Genomic DNA, 8,958 nt, shown 5'->3' on the forward strand with positions numbered 1-8,958 from the left:
GCGATAAATAAATAAATAAAATAAGGTTTTAAAAAAAAAACAGGCAAGAAAGACACTTCTGAAATACAGCTTTTCTCCATAGGCAAAAGAGAGGAGAGCTGGTCTTGTGGTAGCAAGTATGACTTGTCTCCTTTGCTAAGCAGGGTCCACCCTGTTTGCATTTGAATGGGAGACTACAGTGTGTGAGCACTAGAAGATATTCCCCTCATGAGATGGGGCCAGGAGAGAGATATTCCCTCCCTGGCAGCATCTCTAAGACAGGGCCGACCCTAACCCTGGCTGCAACCTTGGAGAAGCCGCTGCCAGTCTGTGTAGATACTACTGAGCTAGAGGACCAAGGTCGGACTCAGTATAAGGCAGCTTCCTGTGTTCCTATATATATACAACCAGTAAATCAGGGACAGGCAACCTCATCCCTCCAGCTGTTGCTGCACTACAACTCCCATCATCTCTAGCCGCAGTTTTTTGTGGCTGAAGATGATGGGTGTTGTGGTTCAACTGCAGATGGCAAGCTGAGGTTGCCCACCCCTGCAACAGACTGAGAAGATTCTTTTTTTAAGTTGGGTGACAGCCCTAACCAAAAAAAAAGAGAGAGCGCACGCACGCAATTTTGGAGAGGCAAAAACCAATACAAGCCCCAGCAAGGTAGATGAACCTCATTATCTGTCCAAGAGCCCCAGTTCCCCAGCGCCGCTTGCTTAAAATCTGTCCTGGGTTCCGGCTGTTAACTCTGCCCTCCAGCGGCCCCTGAGTGTCCCAGTTTCCTCCAGCCGCGCAATGCACGCTCCTCTCTCTGATAAAAGGATGAGAACGCTGAAGCCAAGCTGCACGTCTTCACCATTGGACAGATTTGTTACTAGGCCAACATGCGAACCAGTGGCAGAAGACTGGAGAAAGGGAGGGGGGTAACGGGGGGGGGGGGAAGCAAAATGACAATGCTAGTCTAAATGCCTACATTTAAATTAATAATGATGATGATGATGATGATGATGATGCAAGCATCGTGGTCCTGGAGTTTCATAGAACTGGCTGGAAGGCCGATTTTAAAGTGCTTGTCGTCATTCTCTTTCGCTGCAGAAGGAAAGGATGAAAAGCCTTTGAGAGCGGCGTTGGTGCAGGATGGAGATGAAGGACACTGGCGGGGCTTTAAGCGGGGGCTGAGAACACCTTCAGTGCGAGAGCCATTTCTCTCACTGTGCTGACCTCTGCACAGCCATGACTCAGTGCTGGGAGCATCCTTTAAAAGAGATGGAGCCCTCTCTTGAACGCTGTCCCCTGCTAACTGCGCAAAGAGGCACCTTTGCAATGGCTTTTGCCTGGGGATTATGGGAGTTGTAGTCGACAACATCTGGGGAATCCCTGTGAGCGGGAACACTGGCCCCCCGGGTCTTATGGTGAAGAACGCTGGCCTAACGCAATACAGATGGAAGAATGAGGAAAGGCAAAAGACCATACCCTCATGCATTAACAACACTGCAAATTGCAAACACCGTGAAGAGGCTTCACCAGAGGGGTGCAGCCCTCCAGAGCCCAGGGCTGAATATCTGGGCACAGCAAACTCCCCTGAGCAATCCCAGCCTTCACTCGTGGGTAACCTTTTAACCAGGAACACTGGAACGGGCCACACATCCCAGGGCAAAGCCATATCACCGAGGAGCAGTTTCATCATTCACGTTTAACACAGCTTCTTAGAAGGAGAGGAGACAGATCGTATGGGCTGCAGTGCAAATGAACAAAACCGTAGGCAGGCCCTTTAGGACAATTCCACCATGCCAATGTTGGGCAATACTTTTACTAAAAAGTTGCAAACTACATTAGTAAGCAGCCCACTTGGAAATTCTCCAGAACTGTTTTTCAGGCTAAATGTTAAGCAAAATAATTGGGGGGCAGGGGGTAGTTTCAAGTGCCACAAGGATTGGTCAGTGAAAATAATTTAGGACTGCACTATTGAAAGCTCACACTCAACCAGCGTGTTCAAGTTCAATGAAGCTAAAACTATTAAATCGGCATCTCTGACACTGCAAGATCTAAAATGCATCCTGTGAAACAAATATGCAGCAGATTTCAAAAAGAGGAAGACATCTTCCCCAGACACCGTGCAAGTGATCTGTGGAACTCACTGCTGCATGGTGTCGGGAAGATACTGGATGCATTAGGTTCAATACAGGAGCTGAAAGGGATGGAGTTTGTCAGTGGCTGTTAGCCAGAGTGATGTCTGGTTCCAAGGAAGAGGAGGGAGCAGCCTGTATCTTCCCCAGCCTACACAACTTCTTATTTGCTTTCACTGCAGATTCCTCAAGGTGCTGTGTCGAAATTGGATGTTTCACCTAAGGTGTTGTCACAGGAAGTTGCAACGTTACTGAGTTCAACACCCAGTGAAAAACTTTTCAGGAAATGGCATGCTAAGAGATGCCTACTATGTTAACAGCAGGGCTGGAACCGAACTTCCTTCCCAGGGGAGAAATCATGCATACTACTGCAAGACTGGCTCTTCTCTCCTAGTCTGTCATAGAAAGGTCCAAATTTTTAGCAGCCAAAAAAATCTGGCATCCACGCTTTAAAGTAGAGAGAGATGTTTCCTTCTAAACAGGGATTCCCAGATGTTGCTGACTACAACTCCCATAATCCCCAAGCAAAAGCCACTGCAGCTGGGGATTCTGGGAGTTGTAGTCTGCAACATCTGGGAATGCCTGTTAGACCAAACCCTGGTAGAGAGGCTTCCTTGGGTTTACAGACCCAAATAAAGCCAAGGAGGCTTGGATTTAGAGACCCCAAATATTCTCCTTGCACACGGCTAGCTGCAAATCAGAGGGCTTCAGCTGGCCCTCAAGGATTTCCACCTGTCAGTGTTTCGTGGCTCAGGATGCTACATGCCTTCGGTGCTTAATGCAAACAGCTTGGATGAAAGAACGGGGGGGGGGGGAGAGAAAGCCCAAGGCTTTTCCAGATCTATAAATACACTTGACAGAGTGAATTGCATTTATCGTTCCAATCTCAGCCGGGCAGAACTCTGGCTAAGTTGTGGGGGGAAGCGGCTGCTTATTTTGTCTTCGGGGAGATGCTTTGGAACACGCCGTCGCCCGCTCCTGTCACCTTGAAAAAGGACTTTGTTGGCCCAGAAGAAGTTGAAAGGATACAGCCCAGGGCTTGCGTCTGATCAGCCAGGGAGCGAACGCATCAACTGAAGGGGCCCTGGCACAGATCCCAGTAACAAGGTGCTCACTTTCCCAGCTTCCTAACGAGTTTGTTTTCATACAGAGGTGAGCTCTGGCCCTTGCATCCAGGCTTGCCGGTTGCAATCTACTCACAGAGAGTCCTAACCTTTCCTGCCCCATTGCACTCCTTCCCAGAGTCAGAAACTGCATTGTATGGGGCTGGCACTGCATCACAGACTTTTTCCAAACTGCACACAAAGAGCGCTTCAGAGCACTCCTCTTTGGGTGCATCTCTTCTGTGAACAGCTGGAAAGCAGTTGAACGCTTTACCCAAAGCATCGCAGGAACTGTAGTCTGGTGAAGGTGCTGCTAATTCTCTATTCCCCCACCTGACTCTAAATGCTCCCACAGAACTCTTGTTCCCAGAGGAGAGAGGGGATTGTTAAACCAGTTTGGGGCCGATGGTGTAGGGATACTCATTCCTCGGGAGAGAGTGAGCAAAAACAGCTCTTTAGGGAGCTGGAATAACTCATCACAAAGTGATCAAAATCGTGAGGAAGCTCTGGAAATCATGAGATCAGAAAGATCAGTTTGGAGCCTGTGTCTCCTGCAGCCTCATGGACATCTTCCATCACATTTTAAAGGTTCTAGCTGGTAGCTTGAAGATCATACCTGTATGGACATTCGGGGGTGGCCTCAAGCACACACCAGGCAACAAAACCCACAAAGCATTTCACTGTTTGTGCTCTCTGCATGCTAAAAGCTCCAGGCTGCAATCTGAGCTGCATGAGCAAACAGAAGTGCAAGCAGTCTCTCTCATTCAAGGGATGATGATGTGGTGGTGGTGGTGTGGGGGGGATTCTGCCACTGTGCCTTCTTCCCATGTGGGTCATATTGCATCAAGACTGGCCTGTCAAATAGTCTGGAAGAGCCCGATATTTTGGTAGTACAGAAACTGTGTGGGCATGATCCTGATCAGTCCTTTGCGGGGTGACCCCTAGGAGAGCCCCTTGTAAGAGACCCCATTCCCCAAACGCTGTCTAAAACAGCACAGCCCCATCTTCAGCTAGGATACTCATTCCATCTCACGTAAAACCATGAAGCTGCTTCCTACTGAGTCAAACCACTGGAGCATCTAGCTTAGGCTTGCCTGCTCTGACTGGCAGCTGCTCTCCAGAGTTCCATACAGGGGTCTTTCCCAGCCGTGCCTGGAGACGCCAGGGACGGAACCTGGATGGGGCTTCCTCCTGCCTGCAAAGCAGATGCTTTCCCCCTGAGCTATGATCCTTCCCCATAATTTATGCACAGACCGAGTTAGACCCTTGGTCCATCTGGCTCAGGACACTCACTGGCAGTCCCGCTCCAGACTCCAGAGAGAGGAGTCGTTGCCCGCTTTCCCTGGATATGCCAGAGGCAGAACCTGGGAATGTCTGCACATGAAGTATGCGCTCTGCTACTGAGCCTTTCCTCTCCTCCTCCTCCTCCCAATCATGGCCTTAAATAGGTATTAGTATCGGTATTTTAATTTGATCTTTTATATGGTTTTAACTGTTATGATTTCTTGATTGGCTTTGTTGCTGTAAACCGCCTAGTGACTTTGGTAGTGGGCAGTATACAAATATGTTAAATAAATAAATAAATAAATAAATGGCCTAGCACAGAAACACTTGCATAACATCCTGCAGCAAAATGTTCCGCACCATTTCCTTAGGCAGAAATGCCTCAGGATTACCCTGCAATGTATTCAAGCTTTGAATGAAGAAGGGAAAAACCCACCTTGTTCCACTCAACTAAACTTTGCCACAAAACCAAGCATTTGCTTTTTAGAGCGCCTTTTCTAGGATCTCTCTTACACGTCCCTCATTCCATCCAGGATCTCTTTTTCCCCCCTACAGCGTTGCTGCCAGCCAAGTCAAACAACAGCCAAAGCAGATAAAGGCTCTTACCAGGATCAGAGTCACTTTGGGCTTATTAAGAGTAATCAGCAGCGAAAGGTGAGCAGAACAAAGCCCTAGCCATCCTGCGGATAACACCTTAATCTCAGAAGGACTTCGCTGAAGGAGCCGTTCATTCCACGACCGAATGAGACATTCTATTAATGATACAGGCACATTCTAACAAATGGATCCTCCAGTTTCAGAGGCAGTGTACCTCCAAATACCAGATGATGAGAACTGATGATGATGCATGCTAGTTTGGCCTCACTGGAGAAAGAACAGGATATTTTTAAAAATGTGGTTTTTCATCGTTATTGCCCTCCCATTGGAAGCCTATACAGCTCAACTTTGCCTCTCCTGCAGATGTTGGCCTACAACTCCCATAATCCCTGGCTACTGGCCACTGTGGCTGGGGATTATGGGAGTTGTAGTCCAAACACAGCTGGGGGAGGGCAAAGTTGAGCAGGCCTGCTTTACAGCTTCCACGCTATACTCTTAGGCAGCAAGCTAAAAAGTTATTTAGGTTTAATTTGTAATGTTTATTTTCTGTGTCTAGTTGCCCTCTTCCCTTATTTGTGGCTTTGTACTTTGGTTGCATTTTACTGCATTGATTAACAATTCCACTTTTTATTTTCCTGTAAGCCACCCTGGCTTGCTTTGGGAAGGAAGGCAGGGTATAAAAGCCTTAAGGAAATAAATAAGATCATATTTGATGCAGTTTGAATAAATAAAGATAAAGCTAGAAGTCTGACATGAACCCTTGTGCATTCCAGCACACAGAGGCAGGAGGATGGGGAATGTGTTTAGGAGAGAGACTTCCTGAAGGTTGTACCAGAGGCAACCCCTGAAGCCAAAGAGCTCTGTAAGCTCTGGCTCTCTACTATTTATCCCCATCCACACACACTATTTATCCCACTCCAGAGACCCACACAAAAATGAATTCAGAGGCAATGAAAAGAAATCATATACTATGAAGCAGGAAATCCCAGGTGCCAGGGCACACAGAAATTCAGCCGTGACACCTAGCCTAAGATAACCAGAGGCAGAGAGATTTAATAGCATCTTTATTTGTCCCAGGCAGCCCCATTTCTGTAATTTACCCCCTTGCAAAGGGGACAAAGAGAAGCCCATTTACTTATTTACATCCACACCACACATCACTACATCCAGTAATTTTGCCAACTGTCCACTGTCTGGCTCCTAGATTTTTGGCTATCTCCTAATCCAAAGTACATTTGCTAAATCCTGTGTTCAAAAGGGTTTATAAATATTATTTTTTAACACATATTCCCAATTATCCATAACCCAGGTCCTGACAAATCCCAGGCGCCAGGGAGCTATGGCACCTAGGAATTTAACCGTGGCACCTAGACTAGGCGATTCAGAGGAGGAGTTATTCAATAAAGTCTGTATTTGTCCCAGGCAACCCAGTTCTCAGGTGTAAAGAGGACAAAGAGAAGCCCATATATCCTCCCCACCTCAGAGGCCCAGTAGGTCAAGTCACAACACACACAGACCTCAATTATCAGTAAACCTTAATTCCCTCAGAAGGTGGCTGTTCACGAGGATGAAAACAAGCCAGTTCTGCAGAAGGGGTCTCACAAGGGTTTGTATTCCACAAAACAGATGGTGAAGCCGCTCCTAGGCTTGTATGGGGTTTCAGGCCCGTCTCCAAGGGCTAGCCCTACAGCTGCTTGCTAACGGAAAGCTTCCACTCCCCTCTTCTTCCAGCCTCCTAAGCCCGCTTCAGACATGATGCTGTGCAAGTGTGCAGACGTCTCGATTCTCATGTGTTTGTGTGAATGACTGCAGCTGGTTCATTTTAACAGTGAACCTGGATACAGGTCCTTCGAATTCACAGGTCAGAGAGGAAGTGCACTGCTCTACCTGCATTCAACACAACATGTGAGTGGCTGCACCTGTGTACACGGTACACTCGTCGTGCGAGGGCTGAACCTAACAAGTGACTGGTGGGCCTGACTTCCGGGACTCCCCTTCTCTAGACACCCAGCTGCTCAGGACCCTCTTCATTGCCCTCCCTCCGGAGTCTCCCTCACAAAAAATAACCCCCAGGGCCACCCATGATCACCCCACAGAAGAAGCCACTCCCGCTGGCGGTCACACAAGCACCTGCTCTCTGCAGGGGGGCCTTGGACCAGCTCACAAAGACCCCCCCACCCCCAAGAGGAAGCAGGCAGGGGCGTTTCTGCAAGTGCAAAAGGGCAGGTGCTCCCCCATAGCAGCAGCCCCCCACAGCGCCCATGCCCACCCCACAGCCACCCAACCCGCTTGGAAGGATGCAGCAATGAGGCAGGTAGTTCCGTAACCCTGCAGGGCTAGAGCCCGCTGCCCGGCGTGTGTGGCGCTTCACCCCGCTGAGCCGTCTGGACAGGGCAGCACAAGGAGGAAAAGAGTTATAACGGGGGGGAAGGTGGGTGGGGAGGACAGCAAGAGCAGCCCCAGAGGACCTCCCCTCTGAGGGCGGCGGCGACGGGCTTTGCGTGCCTGCTGCTGCGACCCTGGAGGAAGAGGGAGACCGGGAGAAGGGGGCTGCCGAGTCCCTGCGGCAGGGAGCAGCTGCCACCGACTCGTGCAGGGCCAGCGCTGCTCCCAAAACTATCACTCAGGTAGACTGCTCCCGCTCCGGAGCAGGAGGAAGCTCCACACGCCCAGCCCAGCCCGCAGCTCCGAGCGCCGGCTTTGCCCGGGGGTCTCTTCCCGGCGGCGCTGCTCCCCCGCCCGGTACCCTGCCGGCTGCGCGCCCCTTACCTGCCCCCGCTGGCCCAGGTGGCGGCGCGGCTCCAAGGGATTCCCCGCAGCAGCTCCTCAGTCCGCTCTTCGGCGGCGGCGGCGGCAGTGCGCAGGCTCCGAGTCCGAGGGGCGGCTGCCACGTGAGAACGACGCGGGAGGGAGGAGCCGGAGGGGGCGGGGCCCGCCTGGCCCCGCCTCTCCTGGCTGGCGGGTCGTGATGGAGGCGGGGCTAGCGCGGGCCCCCGCCCCGAGCGGGGCTCCTCTGGAGTCAGGAGGGGGCGGGGCGGCCAGCTGCTCTGGAAATGGGCGCAGCTGCAGCTGCCCCCCCAGGCAGAGAAGGGCCCCCCAGGGAGGCTGGCTGGGGCTGCTCCCGCTTGGCCCCCCTTGGCCAGGAGAAGCGGGGACTGAGCGCGGCAGGAGCCACGTGGAGGCACCTGCTGCGGGCGCCCCACCAAGGGCCTTCAGCCTCCGGGTTTGGGGCCATTTAACGGTCTCTGGCCTGGCCGGGCCTTTCGTGCATGTGGAGCAAGGAGCCCGGAGGAGGTCACGGCAGCCTCTGGGCGAGGGGAGGCAGCAGGGTAGCCCCCCGGCGCGCTCCTGAGCCTGGCCGCTCAACTGCAGGGAGGGACTGGGGGGAGGAGAAAAGCCCGCAGCTTCTTGTGGCCAGAGCGCCCCCTGCTGCAGGACTGCCGACCGACACCGGGGAAGGGCCTGCTCCGACCGAGCAAGGTTGAAGTGGGTCCTCCTGGCCCCTAGGACAAGAAGTGAGGATGCCCCTCAAACTCGGGTCCACAGATGTAGGACTACAACTCCCATCATCCCAAGCCCCAGTGGCCTTGCCATGGTGGCTGGGGAGGCTGGGAGTTGTAGTCCAGCAACATCTACAGTCCCAAGTTTGACACCCCCTAACCTGATGTACACCTTAAGCGATGCAGCAGGGAAACATTTGACAAGCAGAAAGTTGCCCTTTCAAATCCCTGCTGCCACTATATTGGGCAGCAGCAACAGAGAAAGATGCTGAAAGGCATCATCTCATTCTGCGCAGAAGACGGCCACGGGAAACCCCTCATGTATTCTACCAACGAAAACCACAGGGCTGTGGGCGCCAGGAGTCA

General features: G+C 51.7%; 1 protein-coding gene across 2 annotated transcripts in view; it reads right to left on the reverse strand.

The window, feature by feature from the left end:
- Positions 1 to 8,015, reverse strand: part of KIAA0513 (KIAA0513 ortholog) — a 53,332-nt gene extending 45,317 nt beyond the window's left edge. For both annotated transcript variants that reach the window (XM_053271098.1, XM_053271095.1), the window contains exon 1: positions 7,862 to 8,015. The gene's annotated coding sequence lies outside the window, so the exon portion shown is untranslated. The remainder of the gene's footprint in view (positions 1 to 7,861) is intronic.
- Between the last annotated feature and the right edge of the window lie 943 nt (positions 8,016 to 8,958).

Source organism: Hemicordylus capensis, chromosome 9 (assembly GCF_027244095.1).
Source record: "Hemicordylus capensis ecotype Gifberg chromosome 9, rHemCap1.1.pri, whole genome shotgun sequence".
NCBI lineage: Eukaryota > Metazoa > Chordata > Lepidosauria > Squamata > Cordylidae > Hemicordylus > Hemicordylus capensis.